This window comes from Equus caballus, chromosome 14 (genome assembly GCF_041296265.1).
Source record: "Equus caballus isolate H_3958 breed thoroughbred chromosome 14, TB-T2T, whole genome shotgun sequence".
In the NCBI taxonomy this organism is placed as follows: domain Eukaryota; kingdom Metazoa; phylum Chordata; class Mammalia; order Perissodactyla; family Equidae; genus Equus; species Equus caballus.
In genome coordinates, this window is record NC_091697.1 from 75,475,967 (window position 1) to 75,495,244 (window position 19,278).

The 19,278-nt window shown below is 39.3% G+C and overlaps 1 long non-coding RNA gene across 1 annotated transcript; it reads right to left on the reverse strand.

Moving 5' to 3' along the window:
- Positions 1-10,098: 10,098 nt before the first annotated feature.
- Positions 10,099-18,843, reverse strand: LOC111767851 (uncharacterized). Its single transcript, XR_002799731.2, has 3 exons — positions 18,626-18,843; positions 10,639-10,744; positions 10,099-10,303 (listed from the first exon to the last, which is right to left on the reverse strand). It is a non-coding gene; the product is annotated as an uncharacterized lncRNA (long non-coding RNA).
- Between the last annotated feature and the right edge of the window lie 435 nt (positions 18,844-19,278).

Sequence of the window (19,278 nt, forward strand, 5' to 3'; positions counted from 1 at the left end):
GAAGGGTGAAGCTTTGAAAAGCAAAACCACTGATGGATTAGATGTTCTGCTTTCAATAACCTTTGATATATTGTCACATACTGTGTGGTGTCTACCTCTTATTATTCTTATTGGTTAATTGCACATTTATTTATTCATTCACTTAGGAGTATATGACATGTAGCTTCAAGCCAAATGTAACATTTCTGACCCCAGGATGTGGTCGGCCTGAGACTTTTGGAAAATATTTTTTTTTTCTTAACTAGATAGCACCTGTGAACTTAAGGCCATTTAGGCCCAACTGCCTGAACATCACTTCCACCAGGTTTCAAGAGAACAGCAGTAGAGCAATTAGTAACTGTGATTGAAGCTAAATATAATTACTTTCATAATCTTGAGTTGTTCACATCGAATTTCATAAGAATTACATTATATCAATAATTCTTCCATTTGTATTCAAGTCATCTTTAAGTTAAGTCCATTCACCTTTAAATAAAATTATTTATTTGTTTCTTCTAGTTTAAAAAATGTCATGCTCCCTGTAGAACTCTTGAAAATAAAGAAAAACCCAAAGGAAAACAACAAAAACCACTCCAAATTATATACCTTAGTGTTAACATTTTGAGGCATAAGATTTCCACATTATTATATATAAATATTATGTATATATATATTTAACAAACATATATACACTACTTATGTACATATACGTATACGTACTTTTGTATACATGTATTTAACACCACTGGCATCAAATTTGTGGAATACTTAGAAAAACATTCTGAGTATTTTCCTAAGTAAATGATTATTTTAGCAAGGACCCTCTGGACTGAGCGTATTGTCACTGAAATTCCCACACATATGAGTTTCTGCTCTGTGGACACCTCTCCACTCATCCAATAAATATACATTGACTGCTTACTGTTGGCCAAGCTCTGTGTTGATGGCTGAGAGGACATCAGCTCTCTGGGCCTTAGTTTCCTCACTGACAAAATGTAAAAGTTGTCCTAGAAGTAGATGATCTCCAATGTCCTTTGCTTGTTTGCAAGTACAAATTTCATCATATGCATAATTAACATACTCAACTTCAAAATTTCCCCAAATGAAGACTGAGAGCAAGAGAGAAAGAGATTGAGAGAGTTTAAATAATACAGGACATTGAAACAGTCAATGGTCAGGGCAGGTTGGTAAAAATCTATGGAAATGATGTATGAATGATTTTATTTTAAAATTAGTCTTGTCATTGACAATGGAAAGAAATGTATTGTTCAGGTGACCAGGTAAGTTGGTGGTGATAGATTCACCTATATTCTTGAAGAAGAAATTGAAGAATTAATTGAAGTCAATGGTGAAACATTTATAAGTGATAAATTAGGGAAGCCAATAAAACCATCTTGCAGAGAAAAAAATACATAATATACTTTTTAACCAATGTAAGGTATTTTAAGGGTAATTTTACTATATGCGATTTTTTTCACTTACTGACTTTAAAATCAAACCTACATTAACCAAAGAGGTGAAAGATCTGTACACTGGAAACTATAAAACATTGTTGAAAGAAATTGAAGAAGACAAAGAAATGGAAAGATATTCTGTGCTCTTGGACTGGAAGAATTAATGTAGTTAAAATGTCCATACTTCCTAAAGCAATCTACAGATTCCATGCAATCCCTATCAAAATTCCAATATTTTTCACAGAAATAGAACAGAGAATCCTAAAATTTATATGGAACAACAGAAGACCTCAAATAGCCAAAGGAATCCTGAGGAAAAAGAACAAAGCTAGAGGCATCATACTCCCTGATTTCAAAATATAATACAAAGCTATTGTAGGTAAAACAGCATGGTACTGGCACAAAAACAGACACACAGATCAATAGAACAGAATCGAGATCCCAGAAATAAAACCACACATCAATAGACAGCTAATTTTTGACAAGGAAGCCAAGAACATACAATGGAGAAAGGAAAGTCTCTTCCATAAATGGTGTTGGGAAAACTGGACAGCCACATGCAAAAGAATGAAAGTAGACCATGATCTTATATATACACAAAAATTAACTCAAAATGGATTAAAGACTGAATGTAAGACCTGAAAACATGAAACCTATAGAAAAAAACATAGGCAGTACGCTGTTCAACATCAGCCATAGCAGCTTATTTTCAAGTACCATGTCTGACCCAGCAAGGGAAACAATAGAAAAAATAAACAAGTGGGACTACATCAAACTAAAAAGCTTCTGCACAGCAAGGGAAACCATCAACAAAGCGAAAAGACAACCTAACAATTGGGAGAAAATATTTGCAAACCATACATCTGATAAGGCGTTAGTATCCAAAATATACAAAGAACCCATACATCTCAACAACAAAAAATAATAACCCAATTAAAAAATGGGCAGAATATCTGAACAGACATTTCTCTAAAGAAGATACACAGATGGCCAACAGGCACATGAAATGATGCTCAACATCATTAACTATCAGGGAAATGCAAATCAGAACTACAATGAGATATCACCTCACTCCCATCAGGATGGGTATAATTAACAAGACAGGAAACAAGAAGTGTTGGAGAGGATGTAGAGAGAAGGGAACCCTCATACACTACTGGTGGGAGTGCAAACTGGTGCAGCTGCCGTGGAAAACAGTATGGAAATTCCTCAAAAAATTAAGAATAGAACTACCATAAGATCCAGCTACTCCATTGCTGGGTATTTATCCAAAGAATGTGAAAACACAAATGCATAAAGATATATGCACCCCTATGTTCACTGCAGCATTATTCATAATAGCCAAGGCTTGGAAGCAACCTAGCTGCCCATCAAGGGACAAATGGATAAAGAAGATGTGGTGTATATACACAATGGAATACTACTCAGCCATAAGAAATGATGAAATGTGGCTATTTGTGACAGCATGGATGGACCTTGAATGTATTATGCTAAATGAAATAAGTCAGAGGGACAAAGTCAGATACCATGTGATCTCATTCATAAGTAGAAGATAAAAACGATGACAAACAAATACATAGAAACAGAGATTGGATTGGTGGTTACCAGAGGAGAAGTGGGGAGGGAGGAGAGTGAAAGGGTGTGTGGCACGTGTGTGTGGTGATGGATTGTAAGTCTTGGATGGTGAACATGATGTAATCTACACAGAAACCAAAATATAATGATGTACACCTGAAATTTATATAATTTTAGAAACCAATGTTACCGCAATTTAAAAAAAAATCAAACCTACAAGTAAGATGTGAATCCATTTTAATAGATGCCTACTCAAATTAAAATTTAGTAGAAAGATTCAAGTTTATATCACTGAATCCAAATGCAAAGATTTGTTCTGGCTTCACAAGGGACACAACTATGACCAGAAAAATCGTTAAGACCCAAGCTAGCAATTTTCTGGCTCTTTTTCTTTATTTCTCTGCTTCTATATGGAGATCTGCTTCAGTCTTTTCTCTTTTCACACAAGCTTTCTTTGCTTCTCCATGCGTGGGTGGAAAATGGCCACCCTACATAATCTTTCAGACTAAGCACTTACTAGAGAATGACCAGTGTTTCTGAAACTTCATTCCAAATATTCAGGAGAATGTGCAACCTCAGATAGGTTTGCAAGACCCACGAGAATAGGGCTCTATGCCCCTCCTTCCAGGAGAAAACATGGGGAAGGAAATAGATCCAGAACAAGAACTACTACATGGTGTGTTTCAGCAGGCCAGCCACAGATGTCCTCACAGGGGTTCCTGGGTCCCTCAATCAGAGCTCAGAAGCAGAGGAGAAACTCATCAGGGCCCTGTAGACAGAAGTGGCAGGGGTCTTAGTGGTGATGAGACAGGAGCAGACAGGATATCAGATACCTTAGTAGGTCACCAACAGTAGGACACTGTGGAATCCTGGGTACTTAGAAACAACCCAGGAAAGGGGAGTGGGAAAGGAGAAATGCCAAACTGACGGATTGAATTTTTGCCTTTCCAGTGAAATGGAGCTTGAAATAAAAGCTAGGCTGAATTATAGAAAAGTAATGTTATGTTGGTGGCACATCAGCTTTGAGGGCTGACTTGTATCTAACACCCATGGAGACCTGTCTGGAATTGCTGTGACTCCTCATGCAGCACATTTCTGAACTACAGATTGCTGACACACTCCAGAATTAGGATCAAGTCATTTCGGGGGCAATACTCATGATTCCGTGCAGAGACAAGATAAGATGCTCAAAAGACACCAGTGATATCAGGAAAACCAGTGGACTGTAGTGAGATCAAGCTGACAAGAGTTCTGTAAAAATACTGTAAAGATTTGGGCAACCTGAGGCTGATGGGCAGAAGGAAGAGAGGGCAAATGTAATCTTAATAAAGTTTATGGATGGATTGGAGGTCTATGAATACCAGGAAAGTAGTTAAAGAGGCTGGCACATGGTGTTCTTTTCAAGGCATCCTTCTCAGACTGAGTTTAGAGAGTGGATTCTAGAGAGGAAGGAACGATTCCAGCAGCTCCGGCTCAGGCCCTCCAGATGGCACAGATGGGCCCTTATCATGGCAGCTCTTTTGAGATGCCCTGACCTAGGCTTCCGAGGCAGAAGGATCCTTGTGCCCAACCAAATGGGTGCCCCTTTCTGTGCTGTGGATGGAAGTGGTGGCCTGGACCACAGTCAGACACTCTCCTGGGGAAGGGGACAGGACACCTTAACAAGCCTCAAGAAGGCACTGCTCTGCATTGGAAGGTGAATGTTTCTAAGATTCTGGTGAAGCATAAGCTCAACCCTATTTTGTCTTGTTTGTAGGAAACAAGCATTTTTTCTTTTTAAAGATCTGCACCTGAGCTAACAACTGTTGCCAATCTTTTTTTTCTGCTTTATCTCCCCAAATTTCCCCAGTACATAGTTGTATATCTTAATTGCAGTTCCTTCTAGTTGTGGTATGTGGGACGCCACCTCAACGTGGCCTGACAAGCAGTGCCATGTCTGCACCCAGGATCCGAACCCGTGAAACCTGGGCCGCCACAGAGGAGCACGCGCACTTAACCGCTAGGCCATCGGGCTGGCCTCGGAAAAAAAGCATTTTAATGGCGACTTTGCCTTAAAAGAAACCCTCAGCTGCTAACATTGGAGCTAAGGGTGACTCAATAAAGGGAGGAGGAAAGTGATTGAGAAAACTGAGAGGACTAGAGAATAGAGCCACTCTGTTACCTTCAAGAGTCTAGGCTCAGTGAACCCCCATCCCTTCTTTCTCCAGACCTCTCAAGCCAAGGAGGTCTTGTAACAAGAGATTTGGGAAATGAAGACGTTATGGTGGAGATTCAGGTTGAGGAGCCTGTTCACATACCTGCCGCCTATTTAAGTCAACGACAGCTTTTCACTTCACCGGTAAAGTGGGTCCCCCAAGCCCTCCTCTCAGCTCAGTGGAAGTGGTGAGTTTGGGGGGCAGGTGGTGAAGGGATTATTGATGGGAGATGGGAGAATTTCACGGGGGATCTCAGAAAAGGAGCATTATAAGGGGAAGAACTTACCCAGAGTCTATTCTTAGCTCTCTCACCTTTGGGAAAATATTCCTGCAGTCAGGGGCCTCTTTGTGCATGTCAGTTCTCATCTTCCTGGGGTCTGGACCCAGATCTGAGCCTGCAGTGTGTGTCTATTTGGAAGGGGGCATTTGGTGAGGGTGAGGAGTAACACCTGCATATAGGATAAATTTTCTTTGCAAGGATGTAAATATTTAATTCAGGAGGAGAATATGGTGAAATGATATGTTTGAGATTTATTATTTTATTTCTCTTGGCACTTCTTTCCTCTCTCCATTGGAGCAGATGGTCAGCTCTGAGCTCATCACCTCAGGGAAGGGAAGTGTCAGTGTAGAAAGAGCCTCTCCAGAGTTGTGTTCCAAAGCCCTAAGTCCTTAGGGAACTAAGAGTATTTTAAGTACGGATAAAATTTTTAGAACAAGTAGAAGGAAGAGAAAAGGGCTTCCCCCAAGATTAGGGTGAGATTCTCTGGGCTGGAGGGGGAGAAGGGGAACCCGCTAAGCCTCAGAGAGAGGCTCCAAACCCTGGTGCCTGAGTGTAGTCCTGGAGGAGTGGCTGCATGGAAGACCTGGTGAGTGGGGCCAAAACAGTCTCAGATATTCCTAGCCACCAGGGGCCATGAAGCAGCAGGAAGTGTCCCACACTGGGCTCTCTGGACCATACTGTGTCCCACCTGTCCTATGGCATCAGTCCGTGTGGGTCTCCACATTCTTTCCATTGAGTGGTCTGCATGTCGCCTTCTGGTCAGGTAGCTGTCTCTGCTTCTTCTTCCATGACAGGCTAGAGGAGGTAGGAGCGTTTTGTGCTTGTGTATCATACTAGGACACAGACATCTGTGTGAGGCTGTCAGTGGCCCATCTGCTCAGATGTACCTCAAGGTCAATCTCTGTCTGAGTCCTGATGCCTCTCTGAGGTCTCACTCTGATACCAGGTACTGGGACCTTCAGGTTCTTGTTTTCTTACTTATCAACTCTCCTCTGCAGAAACCAAAATGAGGCTCAGAGAAGCACACAGGCTTGTTAGGAAGGAAAAAAAAAAGTTTTATAGGAACACAAAGGTTTACACAATCTCATATTTCTATTGGGAATTCTCTCTGTGTCAATCCCCTCCCCCTCCATTGACTCATAACAATCAGTGATGGTCAAAGGTCCACAGGTCACTCTCACTGAGGTAAACTCAGAATCATTTTCATAGTAACAACACTTTGGGCATTCCAAGTGAGTTTCTGGAGACAAAGAATTCAGGCTCTGAGATATAGACAAGTTTCTTCTACAGTATGATATCAAGAAATGTATATCAAGCTCCTGCTACAGACCCTCAAATCACATCAATCTTCTTCTCAACTTAGCATGAGCATGGTCTGCATTAGCCTGTCACAAAAAGGAGAATCATGTATCATTCAGGGGTTAGGTCATGAAATTAGCACTTATGGCAAAAATTCACATAAAAATTACCCTAAAACTTTCTTAAATCTTCAGTTGAGCTCCATATGAAGTAGGTGCCCTGTGTTTAGGGACAGTATTGTATTTTTAAAATTTTCTTTAAATTCTGGAATCACATTCAGGTGGTGAGATGCTCACACTATGAGAATTACATTGAGGGAAGAGCACTTTACATCTCTCAGATTAATCTCAATTTGGGGTGTGAATGCAATGTGGGGCAAAGATGTACACATTATTTATTACATCTATTATAGTTCTCTTTCTTTTGGTAGAGCAAGTATAGAACTATGTTAGACACTGTTGAAGATACCAAGAAACTTCTAGGAACTTGATCTGAAGGGATATACAATCCAAGTTCTGGGATAATTAAATACTAATGTAAGAAGTAAATGGCAGTATGGAAGTCTTAGAATGATCTCGCACCATCTCTTGGCTCTGGATCAATCGCTGTGGCTTCTTCCTTGGGTTTCACATATTGGAAATACATCTACCAATACTCCAAGTCTACATCCTCCCAGGTTATGCCCCATGGAACACAGTTTGTGTTTGTCAGTAGTTTTAGTACATCTTCTTGCATCCCATTGGATCTGATTGCCTTACACGTACATCCCTAAATTCATCATCACCACAAAGAGGGGGTGAGTGGTAAGAAGAAGTGGTATAATATAGTTCTTTGATTGATTATGCTTCAATTCTTGCATACTCCTGGAGACAGGAGTGGAGTTAACTCCACCATAAACATTTGGGCAGAATGAGGAAGAACTTGGTTTCCCAGAGGAAAATTGATGTAATAAATCTGGAAAAAGGGTGAATGGACACTGATGGTAGAGAAATGGTACTCTTAAAAAATGCTAAGATGTTGGAATTTCTGGGCAGAAGCATGATATTCCATAGGGTGCATTGTAAAGCCTTAGACAATTGGTAAAAGGGAGATAGGATGGGAGGGAGAAGTCAGATCAAAGAAGCAAAGGGCTAAACTGGATGGAATTAAATTCAAGAGACAAGGGAGCATTGTTCCTTGGGTCATGCCTGGGACTGACATGGGTAAAGCATAGAATTCAGAGGTAGGCAATGAGGAATGAACTAACTTCTGGGCTCCTGTTTGAGTTTTGGTGCAAAGCTGTTTTATATTCATCTGTAAGTCTAGGCCCTTTACCCTTCTGGGGTGTTCACAGAGGGCCTGAGATTTTAAGAGTACTCTCCAGAAGAGCTGGGATCTAGATGAAGGGTTTTACTTAATTATGATAAAAAAAAGTTCCAATGATTATTTTAGTAGAGTGATAGTGGTTGTGGCTTGTTCTTTTACTCTCTCTCTTCTTCCTGATTAGGGTAACTATTTGAAAACCATGCAGAACAAGAGCAAAATTAGGTCCCCCAAAGATCACTGGAGCTTTCTCCTATGTTTTTTGCAACACAAAAATGAGATTAATTGGAAAATGACAGAATTGAAGATATGTTTCACTTGCTTTAAGCAAAGGCCAGCTCTAATATAGAGCATTTGTATCCTTCATTCTGAAAACAATTATCAGCTGATTTATATACTACAAAATTTAATTGCTGCTTAAAACCATTAAATTATCCAGTTGAGTTCCTACAGAGCTCCTTTAAAAATTTGTGAAAGACTAAAACAAGAACCTTTAATATTTTATATGTTATCAGGTGAAACTGTTAATTTCTTGGCAAGGTCTATAATATTATTGCATTTAGAAATATATTAAATTATTGTCTTGGAATTGGCAGCAACTTGGACTGAGGCCTTTTACAAAAAACATTAAGAATGGAAGCTTCTTTTCTATGAGAGCGTTGGTTAGTCTTACATTTGTTTTGGAGATCTAATAGCTGCCATATGTTAGACCTATTAAATGAATGATGTAATTTAGGCTGCCTGTTGTCCTGCCAACTGCTCCATGCTGTCTCCTCACTTTTAGCGTGTCTTACTCCAAAACGTCTATATATCACCCAGCAGTAGCTTCTTATACAATTGTGTTAGTCCTTGGGCCCTTAACCCCATCCATCATCTATATAGGCTGTATTTTCTTCCCTCCAGAATTGAAACTAATGAAAAATAATGGTAAACCTTGGCAAAGAGTGTGCTTGCAGGATAATAATCAACCCAATATTCTGGCTCGTGGATAGAACACCAAAGGGAGAATTGATGCTTAAGACAAAAGCACAATGTATGATTAAGAGAATTCAACCTTATCCATGACGTGAAAGACAGAAAAATGCTTTCTCTTTTATGAAACGTTAGATGGTACATTTCTGCACTCCAGTGAGCAGGATAATACAATGAGGATGACCAGAGAAAAAAATAGTCACTTATTATATATAGTATTCCCTTTGCTTGTGCCACCTCTGATGGCTCCTATCGAAGAAGATAAAAAATTCAACCTGAGTATCTCAGATATTTATGTAGCTATAGCCCACATATTTTTCATTTTATAAATGGGGAAACAGAAGGCAAAAATTCATTAATGACTTGTATCAAGTTACCTTTTATGTATCAGTGTTTATTAGAAGGAAATGTATAGGTATTTACAAATTATATTGGGAAAAATCCATTTATCAATGATTCTATAAATTTAATTGAAATCTATTTCTTAGCAGCGTAAGCTGCACTGTGCTACAATTATCTTAGGACTGTTTTTACTATAATTTCCCAGTGAGTAAGTCAGTTAGTGAGGGTTTTTTCAGCATTATGAAGGAATCCTGGAATGTGCCACTACGCAGCTTCAAAGACTTACACCTTTGTTTTTTGTCTTAGGTATTCAAACATTAGGACTGCTTGTTTTTGCTCAGTACCCTATTATACTTTCAATATGGCAGACTTCTTTTTGTTACTTTGTATCTTCATATACTTCAATGTTCTATGGGTTTTTTTTTCTTTAAACCTAGGATTGGAGAGATAATTTTCTTTAATTTACACCTTTTCCATGTTCCAGCAGGACCTAAAATTAATCCTTTCCTTTACGGGGAGCGCATAACAGTTGTGCCCTTATGTAACCTGTTGGCTCCCACTTGTCATCTTAATGAACTTCCTCATTTCCTACTGTTTTACAGTCTGTCCTTTTGGCATCTTAGAACTTCCTACACTCTTCTTCCTTCGGTAAGTGTATTAGTTTACTAGGGCTGCCATAACAAAGTACCACAGATTGAGTGCCTTAAGCAACAGAAATTTATTTTCTCACAGTTCTGGAGACTTGAAGTTTGAGATCAAAGTGTCAGCAAAATTGGTTCCTTTCTGAGGGTTACCAGGAAAAGATCTGTTCCAGGACTCTCTCCTTGGCTTGTGGATGGTCTTCTTCTCCCTGTGTCTTCACATTGTGTTCCCTCTGTACCTGTCAGTTTCCAAATTTCCTCTTCCTATAAGGATACCAGTTGTATTGGATTAGAGTTCACCCTTATGACCTCATTTTAACTTAATTACCACTGCAAAGACCCTATCTCCAAATACGGTCACATTCTGAGGTATGGGGGGTTAGGACTTCAACATATGAATTTTGAGGGGACACAATTCAGCCCATAATAGTGGGAAAGAAGAGCACAGAAATATTTAATGTCATATGGTATTTCTGGGGTATTGAGAGTCCATGGATCTCAAAAATATAGATCTTAATTATCAGGCAGGAAATATATGGATATGTTACATAGTGATATTAATTTTCTAGCAGCCAAAATGCTAACCTGGTAGGACTTACCTTTCCCATACGTCAAGAAAAAATGCAAGGTGAAAAAATTAGCAAGTGTGTGGAGAGTAGAGATCCTGAAACAGAAATAGGGAAAGATCCTCCAGAGCCTTGCATTCTGAAAGGTAACAAAAATTAGATGTTCTTTTTAATTATGCAGGGGTAATTTCATTCAGGTTATAGCACACACATGTAAACCAACACTTCCTATCCCCAAATTTCAGCTTGGTATTGTATTGGATATATGCTATTGCATGAGAGTCAACAATGTAATTTCTCTATTGTTTTCACGCCTTTAAATACAGGAAGAGATCCTTAAATAATTATAAAAGACTGTATAATAATTCCAAAATGGTTCAACAGATCAGAATCTATATAGTTCTCTGGAGTCGTTATAAAAACCAAAACTATGTAAAGAATCATATATTACTAGAATGCAGATGAGATCAGAAGCTCTGCAAACAGCTTTTGATGCTTAATGCCATTATTTCCTCCCCTGAATCAGAAGCTGTGACTATTCTAGAGATCTAAATGTTTTTCATCATGACCTAGTGAAAATGACTGAGGAGAAACCTGGTGGATGGTTAAATTCTAGAGATGGAAGTTAGCCTGGGGGTTGATCCTGGGAATTTTTACCAAATCAAAACCTGTCTGTCTGCTCTGATCTCTAGGCTTCCAGGTTAATTCTGGGGACAGCCCAGGGAGTAAGGTCCTGTATGGGGGAGGAGAGGGTGGAAGGGAGATGCCCCAGCCTCTTCCTCCATGGAAAGTGACCTGGCCTCTTAAAGAGTCTCTCTGGATTAAGGATACTAGACCAGGATCTGTTATGAGCAGGACCTACTTCTCCCATAGTGGTGACATTCAGAGGAGGATGCCAGGAGGGAAATGGGGACACCAAATAGCTCCACTCAGCTGCTTCTATCAAAGGTTCTCAGAAAGGCTGGCATGTCATACATTGAAACTTAAAATGCTTCTTAAAAAGCATACATTTCTATGTGCTGCTCATTTTGCTTCAATTAATTCTGGATAAGGATTACATTACACTGGAGTGTTTTTAGTGGGGTCTTAGAATTTTCTGTATTAATCTGCTTGCTGCTCTTTAGAAGTCACATTTTTGGAGTTGCATTTAAAATAGGGTAGGTTTACCTTAGAAACAATGGGGATTACTGTCAAGCCTTTTCTTTCTTAGAGGAAATTTATTGAGTTATTATAAAGGACAGTACTCTCTAATATGCTTAAGTCTAGAAATTGCTGTTTCACTAATGGATAAAAACTGGACGGCTTATCCCTTTTCTCAGAAAGTATTAGTGATTTCCTGTGGGAGGAAAGAAGTAGGAGAAAAGCCTTCCTACACTCTTCCCCAGTTTCCTCTGGTATTTTCTGTGGCCTAAAGAGAGATGCATCCTGTTCTCCTTTCCCAATTTATCACTTCCTCTCTTATTCTCAATCCCCACACACCCACAGGGACCAGTTCTCACTTCTACTGTTTTTGTTGTGCATTTCATTTATTTCTATAATCCTTTTCAAATGACTCAAAAAAGTGGATGCATATGTATTCTTAGAGGTGTCATCTCACTTGTTTTTAAATTATAACACCAAACGGAATTTCAATCAACCTTCCTAGGTCAGTTAAATTAAAAGTTTGGATACAAACCAAGAGTTAGAGTTAATGTTATTTATTAATATAGCTAGTATAATCCATCAGAAATGTATTAATAATTTATAGGACTCAAGGTATATCTGTTACATAGTTAATGTCCATTTATCATAGAGTTTTCAATAATGGGGGAAAGATTATGGTTGTAAACGATAATTCTTCATCTTGCAGGTTAGGGAGTAGAATGATCTAATGGCTCTCCTCTGTCAGTTTTATCCGTGACATGAGTAGATCAATTCAATGTGTACATTCTTTGGATTCTCAAGAGTCTTGGCTCAAGGGAGGGGCTGGGCTCATTGTGTGTGTGTACTATCAGTCATTGGTAAAGTGATGGATATCCTGGGCTCTTGTATTGACATTTTGGGGCCTTTTGTTCTTTTTTTTAAAGCAAGTTAGAGAAATGCTAGAGTCAGTGGCTTTGTCAGTCTATACAGTTTGAGAACCGAATTGGTAGGATTTGGAAAGGATTTTTTTATGGAAGCCTTAGGGGAAGTGTCTGTTTATTTTTTGGAGCAAAGACTAAATGATTTAGCCAGAAAGTGGTTGGAAAAATAGGCATTTGTTCCTCTGGGTGCCTATGTGAGGGCAGAGGGCTGAAAGCAAAATATTTACAGGCATGTTGACTGATCTGGGAGCCAACTGGAGAGTGTTCCTAAGGAATAGATTGATTTTGATAAATGGTAACCATCTTCAATATGATAAAAAGATGAGGAAGATAGGAGTCCATACTTCTTTCCTTTTTATAGGATCAATCACTATTGTTTTATATTTCAACCAATGAAGCCATTCAAAGAAAGAATTCCAAAGAGATCTGCAAATACATTTCCAAAAAGAAAAGGACAATTAGTTTATAAGCAAGAGCTTTTAATGTTTTTGTTGGTCAGGAGGTCAGGGATGTGTCCCAAAGTCTACTAAATTATCAGTTAGTGTTGCTGTCAGTGTAGAGTGGCTTAACCTGGTAAACAACCGCTTCCTTGGAGGGATGAGAAATGCACATAAATGATGACTCAGGAAGGCTTTTGAAAAGTAGGCAAAGCTAGTGTAATCCATAAGAAATGTATTAATAATTTATAGGACTCAAGATATGTCTGTTATTTCTTCTCTTCAAATGAGCTAAGGACCCAGAATGTTTCTTGGACTGTGAGAAGAATTTATTGGAGGTCTAACATGTCAAACTAGGCTCGGCATTCAAATAAAAAGATGTCTTAAGCAAATGAAAAGTGCAGAGAAAAAAGGAACTGGGGAGGGGGCTAGATTCACACGGCCAGAGCCCTGGAGACCACCAGGAAGACTTAGGAGTGAGTGCAGGTTAGCAGAGGGCCGCCTGAGGCCAAGGGGGAAGACTTGGAATTGAATGGGAAATGCTATTCCTCACCCACGGTCTAGGGAACGGTTAAGATCCCAGGCTTGGAACCATTAGTCTCTAAATATGAGGCAAGGTCAGTAAATGATGGACTGAAACCTGGGCAATCTGAATATTTGAAGGAGAGGTGTGTGTACACAGAATAAGAACAAACTATAGAGAAACTACACCGATTTTTGGCAAAAAGGGTGACCATGTGGCCAATATCAGACAATGAAATAAAGACGCTGACCTACCGGATCTGCTGGCCATGCAAACCTCTATCTGTGTCCAACAGGACTGTGAATCAGGAGATAGGTCCAGCATCCAGTCTCACCACAACTGGGATGCAGCCAGTTCTCATGCTTGGCTAAGAAGGAAGCCCAGGAAGGAGGCATGGAAATGGCAGCCCTCACTTCCTTCACACTTCCTGGAATCTGGGGGCATGGCCACATTGCTACTATTCTTGAAACTGGAATTTTGTCAGGATTATATTTGTTAAGCCTTGCTGGTTTTTACCTTCAGTGAAGTATTTTTGGAAAGAAAAAAGTGTCATTTGCTTGTTTCAGAGACAGGCATTATGGGAGGAGGGGGGTGGGAGAGGGTGTCTGTATTGGCCTTTAGGGAGGATCAGGGGAGAGAAGTGTCTATAGCAGTGATTCTCAATGAAGGAGTGAGGTATTTTGCCCCTGGAAGAATATTCGGCAAGACATTTTTCATTGTTAGGACTGTAGGAGAGCATGCTGCTGACACCTAGTGGAGAGGTCGGGGATGCTACTAAACATCCTACAATGCACAGGAGCCCTTCCCACCACCCCAACAAAAAACTAATGGGTTCAACAGGACAATAGTGCAGAAGTTAAGAAACTCTGGTCTAGAGGCAAGTAGATGGTTCATTTGAAAACAGGGAGGGGAATGGGTCTTACCACCCAGCCTGGTGCAGAAAAGGAGTGAGCTGAGACCCTGTGAGTGGGAAACTGCTAGAAAGCAAATAGTGTCCCCATAGTGGGAGTGGGATGGGGTGGAATGGAGTGGGAAGTATTTGGAGAAACATCCTTCACTCCTTAACAAATGTATCTGGAGGAGAAGCCAACATCTGTTACTTTAGATGAGGAGTTAATTTTCTCCAGATTCCTTTTCTGGAAGGATCTGTGGTTGAAACAGTTCTTATCTGCTTACGTTCACTTTTTACAAACATCTTCAGAGCCAGGAGGAGAGAATATCCACTTTCTCTTTAGATCTCCTCTACCTTGAGAAAAATCTTCACTTCACATTGCTCCTTCCTTGAGCTATCATTTGGTTCTCTACTTCCTTTAAAGGCCACTCAGTGGTTTGTGCCTAGTGCCTCCATTTCCTTCTCACACACAGCCTATCTGTCCTACTTTTTGGCTGAGCCTATGCAGTGAAAGTTCATCAGTGCCCTCCACCTTGCTCTACCCAGCGTCATTTTAATATGCTTCCTCTCTCTGGCAGTTGACACTGTTGTCTACACATATTTTTCTTGGAATTCTTTCCTTCCACTAGTTATCTACACCCTTCTGGCTTCTCCTTTTCACCCTCAAATCCTTCTCTTGCTCCTTTTCTAGCTCATTGCCTACTCTTGGTCTTCATAGCTATGTCCACTGTTCTACTTTCTTTAACCTACTTTGCTGGTGATGTCACCTCTTCATGCTCCTCCACCAACTCACTGTGGATAATTCTTTTATCTTAAATCACCAGTCCTGTTTTCTCTCTTAAGTTACAGACGCTTAATGTGCCTATTGGACAATTCCACTTCCCTTCTGTGCCTTGATCTCAAAATGTTTGAGTGCAAAGCAGATCGTCTTCTTTTTCATCAACTAAGAGGTTGCATGAAGCCTTTAAGATGCTCCCAGGGCAAAACTCTGAACTATCCCTGATTTGCTTCTTATTCACCAAGGTGCCAGTTTACTGACTCTACACCTGTGTCATTTTACCCATACAAATTTATCGTAGATGAAATTTCCACTTGAATTAGCCTGGATCTCACAGTCTGCCACTAATATGCCAAGCTCACAACTTTTGTAAGTACATTCTTTTCCCTTCCGCTTAAACCTTGCTGTGCTATCTCTCCTGCATAATATTGGTATTTAGGCAAAAGTCTCTGCTTCCTTGGGTCAAAGAGTAGAAACTATGGAAATTTCTGGCTCTGAGGTAGAAGCCAATGGGCAAAAATTTGGGGGGGGCGGAGTGAGGCCTTTTGGAACTTTTAAAATCACATGATGCTGGCAGCTGTCACACTAAGCTTGGCCCTGGCATACTTAACGCCTCTTCTGTTTAAACCTTCATGCTTCGTCTGGCAATTACCACCCTACAGAGCATCAGCATTCGGGTCTTGAGAACTCATCGATAAGAGTGAGAGAAAGGATGTGGCTTGGAAAGAAGTAGAAGGAAATTAAACTGAGTCCCAGGATTTCCTTGTACTAGCTATCATGCAAATAATTTAATAACTCTGATGTGCTTTACTTTAAGTACAGTTTGGAAAATTTGCATGAAATGAATTTCTGCAAATAAAGTGCTATTTCAAACATACTATTTAAAATTCACTCTGGTAACTTCCATTAGGTTGCAAAGAGTGCTTAAAAAAATAATCACACTTTCATTTTCTAGAAGTTATACCTTTTAATATCAGGTTTGTTTGCATTTACTCCACACTTGATTTCATAATCACATGTACAGGAAAATAATTTCTGTTCTGCTACTGGTCAATAGCTATATTAAAGCTGCTTGCCTGACACAGGCCCAAAGAGAATGAAAAAAATCTGATCTTTCTTCTTCTTGCTTTTCTCAGTGTTGAAAGCCAGGATGAGCAATTTAGGCTAAAATAGTATTCTGTAACCCAAATCAGGCACATTACACCAAATCCTTAGCAGATTTTCACTTCTCTTTGTGCTGTTACATTTTATTCTTTAATGCCATCCAGCTTCTTCTTTTCTACTCAGAAAAAATAGAATTATTGGAGGTTTTTCTGTTGTTTTGTTTTGTGGTTCTTTTTTTTACATTTCTAAAGTTAAGTAGGGGAAATTGGTGAGGGTAATGAGAAAGATGTGGTATTGTATTTAGGCTACACAAGGCAGGCATTTACCTCAATGTTTCACAAAGAAGGATGTGAACAAGGTCAGAAATTCAAATAATTCAGAAAGACATAAAATTTCTGTTTTTCTTAGCATTTTACCTGTATTTCCTGAAACATTACTTATGGGAGAAAAATCAAACTAGAACTTATTAGTCATTGACAGCATTGGGTATTCCTTAGAGTAGGCAGAAAAGCTCAGTAAAGATATCTAACGCACCCATAGTAATTCAGTTTAATTGAATTTCTTACTTTATAGAACTTCAGACTAGATACTGTTGTTTCTAGGGGTTGATATTTGTCAGAAAACAACCCCAACACATTTTACCTAACAATAAAAAGTAGAGGTTTTTTTGTTTGATTTGTTTGTTTTCTATTTCTGTAGCACACCACTATTGGAGATATTTTATTCATCTCAAAAAGTGCTATTTATAGGTCAGCCTTGGTGGCCTAGTGCCTAAATTTGGTACCGTCTGCTTCTGCAACCTGGGTTCAGTTCCCGGACGTGGACCTACACTGCTCTGTTAGCAGCAATGCTGTGCTGGTGGCCCACATACTAAAAAATAGAGGAAGATTGGCATGAATGTTAGCTCAGGGCAAATCTTCCTCAAAGAAAAAATAAAGTGCCATTTATAAGGCAGGTGAAATTCTATTACTGATAATTTACAGAAGCATGAATTTCATAAAGGCAAAAGCAAAGCCAAATGCAGCCAGCAGGTAGCCCTGTTTTCTGATTGTTTGATCTTGCAGACAATGTCACCAAAGTATAATTTTATTATTTTGCTTAGAAATTATATGGTATGCTGAGGTCAAATCCACAGAGTATAACATTAAGGCTTGACATAAACCACCAGGGCGTAAGCAACAAGTGAAAAGGAAATTCCATGATGCATTCTAAATCATGATTTGTTTATTTCTATATTTTTTAATTAATATGATACTAGGAAATCTTCAGTTGCATAGTAGAGATATCAGTTATTTTCACATGGGATTTCTTTTTCTAATGTGAAAAATCCAACCCTCAGTTTCAGAACTGTCCTCTTCAGGTCCACACGAAGACATCTGTGGGTAATTATTTGCCAAGCACTGACAGATTTCCACATTTCTCTCCCACATAGTACATTCTCCTTACCAAACCCAAAATAATCTTATAAAAATTTAAATTAGGTCATATCATCTTGCTTAAATATCCTTCGATGGATTTTAGTCCCATTCACTTTAGAATAAAATCTATACTCCCTATCACAACCAATAATACTCTGCACTAGCAGTTCTTACTCAATTTGGTCTCAGGACCGGTTTATGCTCTTAAACATTGTTGAGAAGCCTCAAAAGACTTGGTTTATGTGAGTTATAGCTGTTTATATTTACTGTATTAGAAATTAAAACAGAAAATTTTATTTATTAATTCATTTTGAAACAAAAATAATACACTGTACATGTAACATTTTTAATGAAAAATTAACTTTTTCAAAATAAAAAATTATTGAAAAGAATGGCATTGCTTTGCATTTTTGCAAATTTCTTTCATGTTTGGCATAATAGAAGATTGCTGCATTCTCATATCCACTTTTTCATTTAATTTATTGCAATAGTGCATATCCTTTGCCTCGAATGCTTAGGCCAGCTTCACTCCAGTCTCTCCGGAGAGGCCCTCATTTTCCAGTCGTTTATGCAGTCAGCCTCTATCCCATTACTTTGTTTTACTTTATCCTTAGCATTTAAAATTATGCAAAATTATATTATCTACGTCTGTGTTTATCATCCGTCTCTATCCACTCAGTTGTAAGCTCTGCTTAGGCCAGGACCTTGTTTGTGTTATAAACCATTGCGTAATAGTTTTCTATTATTGCTTAACAACTTACCCCAACATTTAGTAGCTTAAAACAGCAAACATCTATTATCTTACCGTTTCTATGGGTCAGGAATCTGGGTGTGGCGTAGCTGGGTGCCTCTGGCTCAAGATCTCTCCTGAGGTTGGGCTGAAGGATTTGCTCTCAAGCTCACACCTGTGTTGTTGGCAGACCTGGATAATCTACCTCCAGGCTAATTCATGTGGGCCGGGCTGCCTCTCAACGTGTCAGCTGGCTTTCCGCAGGGTGATTGATCAGAGAGAAAGAGAGAGAGAGAGAGAAAGGATCCAAGACAGAAGCCACAGCATTTTCATAATCTAATCTTGGAAGTGACATCCAATCACTTTTGCCATTTTTATTCATTAGAAGGGAGTCACTAGGTCTAGCCTACACTCAAGGGGAGGGGATTACACAGCACGAATAGCAGCGGGTAGGGATCACTAGGGGCTGAGAGGCTGCCTACCATCCATCTACTGTATCCTTGGGGTCTAGGATAACGTCTGGCACATGGGAGGTGCTCAGTCAATACTTGTTGAAGGAGTGTAGTGACCACAGAGTACTCAGTAATATCCTTGTTTCCAGTGGGTTTAGCCTTGTTTTCTGAGCAGGAGGGGGCTTATTTGCCTTAGAAGGCTTTTAAAATCCATGTTGTTATTCAGGGCTCCTCTGGTGTGTTGTGTTATTTGGGTGGTTGGAATAAGCCTACATA